Source organism: Mesoplodon mirus (genome assembly GCF_964341445.2).
Source record: "Mesoplodon mirus genome assembly, chromosome: 2".
NCBI classification, from domain to species: Eukaryota; Metazoa; Chordata; class Mammalia; order Artiodactyla; family Ziphiidae; genus Mesoplodon; species Mesoplodon mirus.
The window spans coordinates 145,615,298-145,630,940 of record NC_138977.1 but is presented as its reverse complement, the minus strand read 5'-3'; the positions used below and the strand labels follow the sequence as shown (position 1 = coordinate 145,630,940).

Here is a 15,643-nt window from a genome sequence, read left to right as displayed (position 1 = left end):
GGCCTGGGTTCGATCCCTGGTTGGGAAATTAGATCCCGCATGCGTACCACAACTAAGAAGTCCCCACGCCTCAACTAAAGATCCCACACACAGCAACTAAAGATCCTGCGTGCCATAACTAAGACCCGGCGCAACCAAAATAAATAAATATATATATTTTTTTTTAAAAAAGCAAGCATCCCAAGGTGATCCTCACATACACTCAAGTTTGAGAGCCTCTGCTCTAATCGGATAGAGCAGGGTTTGGGGGAAGGTTTTTAGAGGAGAGAATCCCTGTGATTTCTTCCCTGAGATTTTCAAGCTGATCCTGCTTGTCTGCTCAACATTCCTCAGCTTCTGCCAGTCCTTCAACCCTGCTGCCCAGCCTGCTCCATGTGCCTGGCTGTGCCTCGTGCTCCTGGAACAGGACTCGCCCTCTGTCTCTCCTTTCAGGAGATTGACAGCAGAGCTGTCAAGCTGATTCCCTGTAGTAGCTGGCACTGGCACCTCTTGACTGGAGAGGGGTGCCTCAGATTTCAACAGTAATCTCATCTTTTTCCAGGTTTGAGAGGTGAGAGTAGGCATATGTGGCTATTTCCACTGTCTTCAGTCTACAAGTGGGCTAGAGTTAGAACCAGGCTGAACCACTGTGGGTGGCAGGGAGCACAGTCCTTTACTGAGAGGGATTTTGGCCAGTAACTCTACCTCCACATCGTCCCACACTCTATTTCAGGCTGACGGTTGTACATGCTCTTCCCTTTTCCATCTTATCTAGCCATTAAATAAATGCCCTGGCTGGATCAGAGGAACCAGGAAACAGAATGTTATTCAGTGCTATTGACATTGCCCCCTAAAGCTTCCAACAACTTCCCCTATCAATATCTCCAAAAGGGCCAAAAACTTCCAGTGGGTTGCTGTTGCCCATTCATGTGTATTGCACATGTGATCTATGTCTCTCTGAATAAAACCACCACGGTTTTGCTGAATTATGCTAAGACAAAGTCTTCTTTAATCTCATTATGCTTATCATTGTTTTAGGTCAAATTACAAATAAATAATCTCGAATGAGTTAATTACAGATATCCAGATGGACAAGTGTAAAAGTTAATTGACTGGATCAAGTTCACAGAACAATAAAGGTAGAATAGATGAAGAACTAAGGTCTAATAATTTTCTTCTAGGACTATAATAAAAGTTATTTTCTCTCAGAACACAGAGGAACCCACCCAAATAACATCAAGGAAAAATCTAAAATATGCTTTTCATTCTTTAGACTTTCCCTTTGATTCAAAGAAAGTGTTGCTTTAATTATTTCTAGTTTTACTTTCTTCAGTTATTAGAATATCCACTATGTACCAGAATTTCTGCTTTTAGACCCTTTTCTTCACTTAATACTGATACATCTAAGAGTAGACAAAGAATTAGATGGCTGTTTAAATATACTATCAGTGCTATTGCTATGTTCCATTTTTATTTTTAAAATAGTCATTTTTATAGTCACTTATTCCATCTCTAATGGAATACCTAGCATTCACCGCTAGGTATTTACCCATCTCTAGGTGTTTTACATGCTTTTTTATATTCACAAAAACATATAAGGGATATATTATCATCATGACTCTACAGAAAAGGAAAATGACTCAGAAAAGTTATGTAACATGTGAAGTTACTATCTCAGTGCCTGATGTGTAACAATTTCTCAATAAATATTAGCTAAAATTATCATTATTTTCCCCAGGTTCATACAAGCTACTAAATGGGGGACTCTGAGTTCAAACTCAACTAAAACAGAGCACTTTTGCTACTATGCACACACTGCCTCAATTTTCAGACTTAATTTCATGAGCAAAAAGCTATTTTCATACTGTTTATTTGAACAGCTAGAGCAAATACTGTATACATTTTATTTGTCTGTCAATATCTCTAACATTAATTTATGTACTTGTGCACCTGTGTGTCTTCATTCTCTTTTGGTTTTGTTTTTAGCTTTTCATATTGTATACTGTCATGTTTTTAAGGGCACCTTTAGACCAAGAAGGATGCTTATTTTCCCCGGAGATGTGAGGAAGGTGTTAATAGAGAGGCATATAAACGTGAAATGAAACAGCCCTGTTCTAGGGAAGAGCAGGGAACTTCCCTAAAAGCCGAGGCTCTTAGCACAGCCTTATACAGCAGGTTGGGTGACACCTCTTTCTAAAATTAGGAATTGCTTGGACTCTGCAAGGTGGGACATTTGGATTCTGTTTTATTTCTAACTGACGTTTTGGAGAGTGAATTCAGTATTTCTTTTCAGAAAGCTCCAAGGATTGTTTCTCTATTTATGAGTTATTCTGAAGAAAATGTGTAAGAATTTGGACTTCTGCTTGTAAATAATAAATGACCATAGCTTTCATTTTGGGAGAGGGAAGGAATTCAATTTATAGTAAAATGAAGAGTTCCAGATCCAGACCTCCCAGCCCCTTTCCCTGTAAGCACAGATGTTAGAGCTACAGGAGCCTCCCATTTGGCTCTGCCCAAGCACCCTTCAGACTTCCCTGCAAAGGTCAATGACTGAGGAGCTTCAAAGGGCAATGTGCACTTCTTTCTTACTCTCCTTTCTCTTCTCTTTTTAATTCTTCCTCCTAAAGTCTAGTAACTTTGGTCTTAAAGGTCTCCATAGTTTGACAGAAGGCTCAACTTTGATTAAAATTTCTCTCAACTAGTTAAAAGTGATTAAAGGTCACTCAACTGGTGTGGATGATGAGCAGCAGGTCTTGCAGTTCCCTTCCTTGATTGAAAAAAAAAATGAATAAGGTGGTCACACCGAAAGGAGTCACTGAATTAGGCCATAACCAACCTTTGGAAATGCACTCTAATTCCTGGAACCAGTGACCTTACTTGCATAATTTTTTTTTTTTTTTTTTTTTGCGGTATGCGGGCCTTTCACTGTTGTGGCCTCTCCCATTGCAGAGCACAGGCTCCGGATGCACAGGCTCAGCGGCCATGGCTCACGGGCCCAGCCGCTCCGCAGCATGTGGGATCCTCCCGGACTGGGGCACGAACCCGTGTCCCCTGCATCATCAGGCGGACTCTCAACCACTGCGCCACCAGGGAAGCCCTTACTTGCATAATTTTATGTTTACACACGAGGTAGCTGATTTGGAAAGACATCTTAGCTTGGTCTAGGCTGAGTCTCAAGCTGTGTTAGCCTGGTGCTCTTGCCAGAAGACTCTGATTACATTTGAAAGCATCAGGCCCTGGGTCATGATTATGCCTGTGAGACCCTGTGCCTAACCTGGGGAGGAGATTGTCGGCTTCTTGTGGAGTGAATAGCATGTACAGAGCTTTTTGGAGTGCAATGGGGAATAGCTAAGGCTTTGGCAAGCTTAAGACCGACAGCCAGGGCCTCAAACCGTGACTCAAATTGGCCTATTACTCTAAACTGGTTTGTACCATTCATTCTCTAATTGTTTTATGTATGATCATATCTCCCTAGTAAGCCTAAAAGCATCTGAAGACAGAGTGCATGCTATTTTTGATTTCCCAAAAGAATCTGCCAGAGTCATGGGCTCACCTTATTGACTGAATGACAGCCCCTTGGTAGCAGTGACTTCAGCTGCAAATAAAGAAAAATAGGTTATGTTCCAGGTAATAAAGGAGCGTGTCATGTAGTCATGCCTCTGTGGTGTTACACTGATCACTAAGATAGAAATACCCCATGAGGCAGAAGTAAGTCAAATGCACTCAGTATTCAGGAATCTTGTGGCAGAGACAGAAGAAACAAGTGGTTGGATTAAGGGTCAGAGACTTGGTGGAGGAGGCCCAACTTGTGTTTAGGCAGGGACCTGGGCACAAGCTCTCCAGGGAGTGTGTGGTCAATACAGGCAGTCTCTGAGAGCAAGCCTAGAGGGCTGGAGGCCACAAAGTCCTCTTTGCATCAGTAGACAGACTCACAGTCATTCGTTCATATATTCTTTAATTCTGATCTTAAATATGGTATGGCAGGTGCCATGCTCAATGCTGTGAATTATACAGATGTATATGCATGGTCTCTGCTTCCAGTGGTGGGACAAACCTGTAAACAGATAAATTATGATATCAAGCTTAGAACTGTATGGCAGCATGAGCTAACGAAAAGGGGTTTTGCAAAAGAGGGAAGCAGACCTACCTTTGGATATAGGCTTTGCTACCTATTATAGATTGTGTGACTTGGATTTTTTGAGCCTGTTTCTTCATCTGTAAATCTGGAAAACAATACTATCTCCTAGAATTCTTGAAAGAATGAAAGGAGAAGCACATATAATAACAGCTACCATAGTACCTATGATAGACCCTCAGAAAATGTCTGATCCCTTGCTCTGTGATAGTAGAATGTACAATACTGTGGAGGCTTAGAGGCAAGAACCAATAGCTGCCTGAGAAAGGGAGGGGAGACTCTACCTAGGAATTATCGTTCTTCTTGATCTTGAAGAATAAGTAAGTCCCTTGTTCAATCACTTATTTACCACATATTTGCAGAGCATGATTATGTGCCAAGTATGGTGCCAGACCCTGGAGGCACAGTGAAGAACAACACAGATGTGATCCTGGACCTCATAGAGTTTATTTGCCAGAGGGAGTGACAGGCCAAAACCAAACAAATGGACACACTAAGTATGAGCAGGGTAGCTGACATAGGGAATTGTGACTCTCAAATGTATTCAGAGTCTTCTGGCAAGAGCACCAGGCTAACAGCCTGGGACTCAGCCTGGACCAGGCTAAGACGTCTTTGCAAATCAGCTACCTTGTGTATAAGCATAAAATTAGGCAGGTAAGATCGCTGATTCCACGGCTTCAAATTCTGTCCCCAAAGCCCAGTTCTGGCCTAATTCAGTGACTCCTTTTGGTGTGGCCACCTTACTCATTTTTTTTTTTTTAATTAAGGAAGGGAACTGCAAGACCTGCTCCTCATCATCTACAGCAGGTGAGTGATGTTCTAGAGAAGTTTTAATCAAAGTTGAGCCTTTTGTCAAAGTTTGGAGACCCTTAAGACTGAAGTGACTGGACTTTGGGAGAGAGAATAAAAAAGAGAAGAGAGAGGAGTGAAAATGAAGAGCAAGAAAGAGAGAGATACATGTTGCCACTGAGGCTCCTCAGTCATTGACCTTTGCAGAGAAGTCTGAAGGGTGCTTGGGCAGAGCCAAATGGGAGGCTCCTGTAGCTCTAATATCTGTGCTTGCAGGGAAAGGGGCTGGCAGGATGTCGGTCCTGATATTAGCCAGCAACAAAGGATGAGAAAGAGCAAGCCATACAAAGAGTGAAGGGAAGAACGTTCTAGGCAGAAATGGCATGTACATTTGTGCTGAAGCAGGGATGGGCTTGGCTGAGCAAGGAAAGAATAGAATAAAAAAGGGAGAAGATAGCATTTAATGAAGTTCAACAAAAAAGAATTCAGGGGAGTTCACTCCAGAGTGGGTAGTGTGTGTGAAGGTGTAGAGTCTCACAAGAGTCTGGTGTGTTCTAAGAATTGGGAGAACTTCAGTGTGACCACACTCTAGACTGGAGGAAGGAATTGGGTGAGGGAGAAGCATGGCAGGAGATGGTGCCAGGGGATGGGGGTCAGACTGAGGGGGTCTTGCTTGTATGATAAGTGAAGATGTTTAGATTGGACTTGCTATTAGCTCTTAGGTTTGGAACTCCGGCCTGGCTCAGCAGCCCCTGCCCAAACTCCCAAGCCTGTCTCTAAGCCCTCCCACTTACAGTGCTTTCTTAACCGCCCTCCAGTTTTTGGATCCTGACTCCTCTGCATGGTTTCAGCTTCTCTTGCTACTCAGATCTGAGGCATCTTCTGTTGTTATCTAGAGGCTCTACTCTGGCTCTGACCATAGAGAAAGCATCCTCCACTCTGAACCCCGGGCAAGTGGTCAGGCAAAGCTAGGCTTACTTTCTTAAGATAACTACTAAAACCAAGCAGAGTAGATTTGAGAATTAATGGGAAGCCAGCGTTAGTCCTTGAATAGTAAAGCGACATGAGAGAAATATTTATTAATCCACTTGACACTGGTTTGCAGAATTAAATAAAGAAGGAAGAGACTGAAGGCAGGAAGCCAAATGTGTAGTGTGTGGGGATGGGGCGGGGTAGGGGTATGGGTGTGTGTGTGTGTGTGTGTGTGTTCTTTTTAAAAGGAAAAAGTCCTTTACAAGGTAGAAATGAAATAGTAAACACAACAGAGTGTGTAGGGTTGGCCATTGTAGAGAAACATAATTTTAGTGGATGAAATTTATTTGGAAACTTTTTGCTTTACACAGATTTACCTCATTTTATGAGGCCTGTTTGATTTCATTTGGTTTAAAATTCAGAGGAAAAACGTAGTCCATTTGATCAGATTGTCAAGTGCAGCTTGTTAACATGTCTGCGTGAATTTCTGACATCTTCGAACAACTCACCACTCAGCTCTTGGATCCATCCACTTGCTGAATACTTGTATGTAAGCCAGCAAGCTCCCTCCCCACCTCCATTTACTCTTCAAGCACAGTTCTCTCCGCAGACACATCTCTTGGCTGACAGACTCCCATGACAAAGGCTTTCTCCAATACATAACCAGCAGCTTCCTCAGGTGTTTCTAGGTGTCTGTTGAGAACCTATTTAACTGCTTCTAGGGGGTCTTTTCTTCTGCCCACATTTTTCCTCCATATATATATATATATATATATATATATATATATATATATATGATTTTTGCATTTGAAATATTATTCTGAATTTTCTAAATTGTAAAGGATTCTCAAATGAATGTTCACTTGTATTCGATGGGCTGAAAATATATTCTATTAGTAAGTTTGATTCCTGGACTAATAGTGATGGAGGCATGGAGTGAGTTCATGCTTTACCTAGTCTTACCCAGCAAGTTGGGAGAGACATGGGCTAAAGCCTGACTGGCTGATCTCCAGTCCCACGTATTGTTCCTGAGCTAATTAATGTTCCCTTTTATTGCTGTTGAACATTTAGTTCTTCTAGGAGGCCTTTGGGTCAGTCACTGTCACCATATTAGGCAACCTTCTGACAAACTTTTTTATACCTACAAAGAATCTAAGTATGGCCTCCTCAGACCACTGGGCCCTGCTGATGATGTTTGAACTGCTCAGGGGATGAAGCAGATGGCCAAAAATATACCAATTTTAGCAGAAAACACTTACATCAGCGACAGCTGGAGCACCACGAAATCTATAAACGCACTTGTTACTCATCTGCTGTGCCTGTTGGGCAAGCCAGGTATGTGGCCCACTTGAACATCTTGTAGTGGAGAGGTTTCCTAGGCGGGCCTCTGGACGGAACCTGAGATGAGAAGAATCACATGGGCTCGGCCTTCAGAGCATTAAACTGTGTTATTGGCTTAGCCCTGATTTGAAAGAGGAGACCCATCACCTAAATGGAATGTAGAGAGTTGAGCGATTGGAGAGTTGATCCAATCCATGGGATTGGTTGGATCAATATGAGCACTGTTGATTCAAAATGTGAACTGGGGGATCATGAGAGTTGAGTGCTAATTGGCTGCTAAAGTTTTGTTTAAAACTCTTCAAGAGGTTCTGTGCCCAGCAGCTCATCAGCTAGAAAAAAAATCAGTGTTTTGTAAGAGGCAAAGCTAATTACAGTGCTAACTTAGATCACATGACTGTAAGCTTGGCAGGAAATGGCATGTAATTAACATGAATGTGTTGGAAATCTAAAGTTAAAAATGCCAGAGATTATCGAGCAAGATGTCCTTTGTTTATGGTTTTGGCTATTTAATTTATTTAATTTTGTCTTTTGTTTTCTTATCCAAATGCCTGCCCATACAAGAATGAGATTATCTGGATGGGAGATGTGATAAACCTAAACCCTATGATTAAATTGTCTGGGGTTTTAACCAAACAACCATAGATCCCTATATGATAAATAATTTATATTGATTATTTTTATCACTAACTAATAAAAGTGCACACAAAGGTATTCTCATGATGTATTCAGTCTGTTCTTCTAGGTTTCTTGAGGGTTAAGAGCAAGATTTTTACTTCCAATGCAATTTATAAGTATATTATAAATGTATTCTGTCCTTCCTGTCACTGCCTCATCATGTATTGTCTGAACCTGTGCTGTCCAATATGGTAGCCACCAGCCACGTGTGGTTATTGAACACTTGAATTGTGGCTAGTTTGAACTGAGATGCACTATAAATATAAAATACACACCAGAGTGCAAAGACTTAGGATGAAAAGAGGATGTGAACTATATCATTAATAATTTTTTATATTGATTACATGTTGAAAGGATATTTTATATATATTGGAATAAATATATATTAAAATTTATTTCACTGTTTCTTTTTAACGTGGGCACTAGAAAATTTAAAGTTACACATGTGGCCTACATTTCTGTTTCATATTATATTTCTATTGGCCAGCGCTGGTCTGGACTTTTCCAAATGCCTTCTTACTTTATCTATCCATTATTTATCTATCTATCTATCTACCTACCTTACCTATTATTATTATTATTATTATTATTATTATTATTATTATTATTATTATTTTGCGGTACGCAGGCCTCTCACTGTTGTGGCCTCTCCCGTTTCAGGGCACAGGCTCCGGACATGCAGGTCCAGCGGCCATGGCTCACAGGCCTAGCCACTCCGTGGCATGTGGGATCCTCCCGGACCGGGGCACGAACCCGTGTCCCTTACATCAGCAGGCGGACTCTCAACCACTGTGCCACCAGGGAAGCCCCTGAAATTTTACTTTTTTTTAATTTCAGAGATCTAAATGTTAACTTTATCTCATTTTTAACACATTAGCTAGCAGCTAAGACAAAAAGAAAGGAACCAAAGGGAAAAAGAGGCCAGGACAGATATTGCCTAGACATCACCTTTATATGAAGAGAAGAAGGTGCAATGCTTTGTAATGAATTATGGGTAGTTGGGGAACTTAAAAAAGATCAAGGAGTATGTGATGTAAATAACTTTAAAATATATTTTAAAAAATTTGGGCTTCCCTGGTGGCGCAGTGGTTGAGAGTCCGCCTGCCGATGCAGGGGACGTGGGTTCGTGCCCCGGTCCGGGAGGATCCCACATGCCGCAGAGCGGCTGGGCCCGTGAGCCATGGCCGCTGGGCCTGCGCGTCCGGAGCCTGTGCTCCGAAATGGGAGAGGCCACAACAGTGAGAGGCCCGCGTACCGCAAAAAAAAAAAAAAAAAAAAGGCAATCTGAGGCATATTGAAAATTTTAACAGTTTGTTTGAGCATTTGTAGATTCCAGTTGGGCAGTGCCAAACCAGAAGTGGTTAGAAGCACCCTCTCCAACAGGGCCAGGGGAAAGACAAATAGAGAAGGTGAAGAAGCAAAGTAAGGTAATTATTGATTGGCTATAACTTAAAGCCTAACTGGCTATTTGTGATTGCTTGTCCTTAGCATTTTGATTTTGTAACCTTGAGGCTTAGGTTTTGGTTTGCTTAGGTTGGTGACCATGGCATTAGGGCCACCTCAGTCTAATGGCCTCCTTGTTTAATTAATTTAACACTATCTATCTATTCCTCTATTTATCCATCTAATCTTGTTATTTTCTGTCTTACCTCTCTTTGTTCCCTTGTCCACATGGGTACAAAAGACATATTTTTAAACACAAATCTGATCCAGTCTTTTTTGTAATAAAAAGCCTTTGCTAGCTTCTGTCATCTGCAATGGAAAGTCCATACTTCATCTGGGGAATACACGAACATTTCATCCTCTCTCTGCCTATCCAGCCTCAAATCTCAGATCTCAAGTGACTCTCTCCCTTGCACTTCACACTCGTACAGTACTGAGCTGTGTTCTGATTCCCAAGTCATTTCACACTTTTCTTTTGCCTTTGCATATGTTTTCCCCTTTGTTTTGAATAATTTTCCCCTTTCTGATCTTTTGGGTGAAATTGTGTTTATTTTCCACAATCCAATTCGGACATCACCTCCTCTAGGGAGGCTTCCCAGCATCGTTCACCTCTTCCTCTTTTGCAATACTTCAGTTCTTTATACACACTTTCATTATTGCTTTGCCACATGTATAACTTGTTTTTCTCTCTGTTACCCCTACTCATGAGTATACAGAGGACATGACTGTATCTTATTCATTTCTATACTGATACTAAAAAACAGCAATTGAGTAAACAAAACAAAACAATACCTGCCCTCAAGGAGATACACTCTCTTACAGTAAATATAATACCAGGTATAAGATATGCCCTAAGAGAGAGGGATCAATGTCTATCAGTGGGTCAGAGAAGAAATCAATGAACTCTAACTGAAATTTGAAAGAAGATATAATGAGGTAGGGAAAGTTTGACTGACAGACTGACAAAAGGTCTCCAGAAGGTGGTCTGATCTTTGTAAATCTCACATAGTCCAGGGCCTGACCCTCAATTATCCAAAATCTAAAACAGTCTTGTCATTGTTCAAGTGGTAACCCAGTCTGGGGATACTGATTCATGCTCTTAAACACCAAGAAGACGGAGGGTAAGCTAGAATTCTGATTTCTTCCTTTAGAAAGAGGTAAAAACACATTGACAAGGAGCCTGAATACTTGCATCTTCTGTTTAGTGCTGTATCTTCCCTTAAAAACCATATTATTATGTCAAGCTGGCTTTGTGTGTGGAATCAGAACAAAGAGTGTGAGTTGAAAGATGCAACTGTGGGTGCCTGCTGCACTCACCTCCACAATTGCATGCACCTGGTATTGTGCAGCTCAAGCCCTTCATCTGGATACCTTCTCCTCTGGGCAGTACTTCGTTGGGCACCGTTTGCCTCCTACTCTTGTCTAATTTCTATTTCTGAACAGCCCATTCAGAAAGACATGCTCTTTCTTTCCATATGCTTATTCCTTCCATTAGGCTGCTCTGGTCTGTTTTCAGTCCATTTATCTAAAGTAACTTTGAAAATTCCTATTCTCATCTGTTGCTGATGATCTTAGAGTTCTCTCTCAGAGGCAGCCCCCTTTCCCTTATTCCCAGGATCTTAGATGTCCCAGATTCCTGACAGTATGCATTTCGCTTTGGGGGAGGAGGGAAAGAATTTAGGAAGAAGAGGAAAGCTTCCTGGAAGAGATAGTATTAGGATTGAGAGAGGGTGGGGTGGGGTGGAGGTGTTGGCATGAAGCTATAAAAGCACACAATTCTGCTTACTAGATTTTGGAGTCATCTAGGATTTGGTCAACTGCCCATGCTTGCTAAACACATTTTTCAGAAAGTATATATCAGCTAATTGGGGGAAATTACAAGGCCCTGAACTTGGCCTTAAATATATATAGATTTTTAATACCCACACCTCACTAGCTTGGTCATATTCTAAACTTTGCTGCCTTTGTGCTGTTCAAAAGTATGCATTTAGCAGGGTGCTCACAGATGAAGCATTCACTATTTGTATTGTTATGACTGCTAAGAAGGGCGTTTTAGGGCTTCCCTGGTGGCACAGTGGTTGAGAGTCCGCTTGCCGATGCAGGGGACACGGGTTCGTACCCCGGTCCGGGAAGATCCCACATGCCGCGGAGCGGCTGGGCCCGTGAGCCATGGCCACTGAGCCTGCGTGTCCGGAGCCTGTGCTCCGCAACGGGAGAGGCCACAACAGTGAGAGGCCCGCGTACCGCAAAAAAAAAAAAAAAAAAAAAAAGAAGGGCGTTTTAAAGGCATAACATGCCTTTTTGGTGATCCAACAAAAGAAAATTATGTTATCTTGTATATTTTATATATTATCCTATCTGTTTGGAGATGAGAAAATTATTCAAGAAAACATAGAAATTCAAATCCTTTCTTCTTAGTAGCCAGAGGACTTTAGTAAACAAAAGTTTAAGCAAACGATCAAGCTTATATGTCTATGAACTGCTATCCTGTTTTACATATCTTAATGTTTTAGTGCCTGCTTCAAAATTTACATCTTACAGAGAAAGCAACTTGGGAATTGGAGTCAGGATCCTTAAGGTCTGCATTAGTCCCAGCTGTGTCACTGGCTGTGTAACCTTGACCAGAAATCTTAACCACTTTGGTCTCAATTATTCTCTGTATAAAAAGCAGAGGATAGGATAAATTTCTTCAATCTCTCACTACTCTGGGAGTAAAATGGGTAAAATCCTGAGATTTTAAATTTTTGTTTCCTCCCTTCCTCCCTCTCTCCTTCCTTCATTTCTTTCCTTCTAACTTGTAGCAGAGTGTGAGGAAGACAGATTCTGGTTGAATGATAAGTTCAGTGAAATGCTGGCCACTTCCTGACAATGTGATCCTGGGCAAGCCACTTGCTCTCTCAGAGACTTAGTTTCTTCTGCAAAATAGACTTAATAGTCCTTGCCTCTCGGGGTTGTTGTGAGGGTTAGAAATAGTGTATGTATGGCAAATGGTTTAGCTGTGGTTATTGTTATTACTAATTTACATGTCCGGATAGTAAGGAGATTAAACAAGTTTCCTGTTTTGGGGAAGATACAATTTAGAAGTGGAGATAATGTGTTTTCTAATAATTAAAATAAAAGTTAAATAGTGCCAGAAGAGAAATTCAAGGTCATTTTTAATGAGTTCATAGACTGCAGATACTCCTGCCTGGAAGGTAAAGTGGGATGATCAGGGGGAGGGCTCCATGAAGGAAGAGCAGCCATTTGGTCTGGGTTCTGAAGGAAAAATCAGATTTGAAAACAAGATGGACATTCTGGGAAACACAAGGTAGTTCTAAACACAGAGAAGAATTTCCTTCTAATCTACTACTATCTTCAAGCTTTTGCACTGTTGCCTGGTATTTTTAAAAGATTTTGAAATAGAGATATTAAACTCCACCATGTTCTGGCCTAAGAAGTTATTTTTCCTTAGAAGGATCTGGCAAGGGAAAAGTTAAAGAGCTTCGGAGAATGGCCTATTAACAGAAAGGAGCTCCAGAATCTGGGTCCATCTGGAGGAAAAGCCAGGCTCCTTTAATAAGCAAATGGGAGAGCATGGCCACAATATGACAAGAGCCATCCCATTATCACTCCATCAATCTTTCCTTCCAGGTAGCAAGGTTTAGTGACTTAATGAAGTGATAAGGAGCAAGAAACTGACACATACAGAGGCCGAGTCTAGAAGTAGGGGATGTCAGAGGTCATTCTCATTTTAATCTTTCTTTGCTTTTAATGTCAAAGACCTTGCTCAAAGGTGAGAAACCCAGAGTTAGGATTAATACCGAATTATCTCCACTCTCCTTTTGGCATGTCTGAGAAAAGGAAGACTTCTTGATGACTGTCATATAAAATAGGAGACTGCAGAAGACACACACACACACACACACACACACACACACACACGTAATGAAACCCCCAGGGATGGCCAACCTTAATAAAATAGCACGAGCTCATAGCTGCTCACATTACACAAGGTTCCCTTCTCAGCCCTGCAGTGTGGTGCTGAAATGCTGTTTAAAAATTTTTGCTCCTGCCTTCATACCATGGCCATATTTTGGAGCCTATGACCTCATCACTGTCTGAGTTGCCAGGGCTAGATGCCACGAGAAAGGGGAAGGGAGGAGGAAAGGAGGGAGAGGAAGCAAAAGTTCAGCAAGTTGAACTTATTAAAACATTTAATTCCGCCTTTAGAATTCAATTATATCATTTGCACAGAGGGTCTGTGTCTTCTTGTTCTTTTTCCCTTCTCCCCTCCTTCCCTCCCTTCCTTCTCTCTCAATGCTGCTGAGACAAATCTAGAAAATCTCTAAGCACCAAAATTCTGAAGTCATTCACTGGGGCACAAGTCTGTTAGGACTAAGGTTTGAAAGGAGTGGAATGAAGTGGAATTTTCTTGAGCTCTCCATTGTAGAATATTTTTCCCCACTGGTTTTCTTTCTACCCTCACACTTTCCTCTCAAGAGGTCAAAGGTCAGTCCCATTTCATAACCACCATTTTTTCTCCTTGACTTTGTGCTCTATAGGGGGTGTCATTAACGTGTATCTAATGTGATGCATGCCCCTTGAAATTGTGCACCATCCTGCCCCTTCCATGTACAGCTAAAGGAAGAATGGATCAATTGACAGGGGAAAAAAAAAGGAAAAGAAAAAGAAAAACCACTTCACCTCAAAATCTTAGAACACAGTCTTTTATAGATAAAACACAAGCACATTTATATATACTCATGTTTTGATACTGGTTGGTAGATTAAGGACACATGCTGAAATAAAAACAGCTCTTTAGTGTTTTCCTTAGCTAGATACTCATTTTTCACTGAAGAATTAGGCAAGTGGCTAATCTTTCATGTCCATAAATCCCACGGATTATTTAATATTCTACAGTGGAATTTTGAGTAAATCAAGACAACTTTTATTTACACAAAGTTTAGATTCACAGGTTACTTGACTCCAGTATGCCTTAGAACCAGAATATTAAAAATACAAAAATTTGGAAAAAAGCCATGATGCCTTTTTTTTTTTTTTTTTTTTTGCGGTATGTGGGCCTCTCACTGTTGTGGCCTCTCCCCTTGCGGAGCACAGGCTCCGGACGCGCAGGCTCAGCGGCCATGGCTCACGGGCCCAGCCGCTCCGTGGCATGTGGGATCTTCCCAGACCGGGGCATGAACCCGTGTCCCCTGCATCGGCAGGCGGACTCTCAACCACTGCGCCACCAGGGAAGCCCCCATGATGCCTTTTTAAATTTAGTTTTTAATCTTTATCAAAGTTACATGTACCTAGTTTAAAGAGTCAAATATCTCTAAAGGATGTGATGAAAAACCATCAAGTCTAGATTTCCCAAAGGCAACATTTTTACCTTTGGTTATTTTCCTTCTTATTTATAAAATACACACTTATTGTGCTGTTTGTTTATTTTTTTAGTTGTAAACATTATCCTTTTGCTCACAACTATGGAAAATGAAGATCATAGCTCTGTTATCCCTACCTACTCCCTGCCTCAAGCTCACATAATTCCCTTTGCCCCTACTCCATCCTCCGGATATAACTGTATCATATTTTGAGTGAATCGATATCCAGTGCTTATATTATGAAGTTAAGCCATATAGTATGCTATGAGTACTTTTTCCTTTCTTTCACAACTTTTTTCTCCTTAGAATTAACAGCCATCATTTCTTTTCAGTTTTCTAAGTATTTATCATTAATAAATACTCTCTGCATCTAAGTAATCCTCCTGATATTTTAAAACGTATTAGGAACTCTATTAAAATTGTCTGTTTTGGAGACATCCTTCCTACAGTCTTCTGACCTGTTCTAATTTGGAATGGTAGCTCTCTTTGCAAGGTATACACCTAATTCCTGGAGTCTCCCTTAATCATACTGGAGATTCCCTTTCCTTTCCTTTCTCTTGAGTCAATTCCCTATTTCCTAGACCCCATGTCTCCCTTTTTCTTCTTTTTCTTCCTCATTTTCATGGCACTCTTCTTCCAATTGCTTCCTAAGAAAGGGTGATGAGAGCTAAGTTTTTGAGATCTAGTATATTTGATATTATCTTTATTCTATGCTCAAACTTGATTGGTAATTTATCTAGGTATAACATCTAGGCTGGAAATATTTTCCTCAGAATTGTGAAGGTATTAGTCTGTATTTTAGTTTCCAGTGTTGTTGTGAAGTCCAAAGCAATTCTGATTTTTTTGATCCCTTGTATGTAACTTTTTCTCTTGGAAACATAAGATTTTCTTGTGAAATTTCAAATGATGTACCTTGGTTTGGGCGTATTTTCATCTGTTGCATGGG

General features: G+C 41.0%; 1 protein-coding gene and 1 long non-coding RNA gene across 4 annotated transcripts in view; one reads left to right on the top strand and one right to left on the bottom strand.

Annotated features, from left to right (window-relative positions):
- SYNPO2 (synaptopodin 2) overlaps positions 1-15,643 on the top strand; it is a 173,548-nt gene that overhangs the window by 90,325 nt on the left and 67,580 nt on the right. The gene's annotated exons all lie outside the window — the stretch shown is intronic.
- The window catches only part of LOC309791534, a 196,675-nt gene continuing 184,958 nt past the window's right edge, over positions 3,927-15,643 (bottom strand). The window contains exons 4-5 of the long non-coding RNA XR_014291518.1: positions 7,135-7,273; positions 3,927-4,202 (exon numbers count right to left, since the gene is read on the bottom strand). This is a non-coding gene — a long non-coding RNA (uncharacterized lncRNA). The remainder of the gene's footprint in view (positions 4,203-7,134; positions 7,274-15,643) is intronic.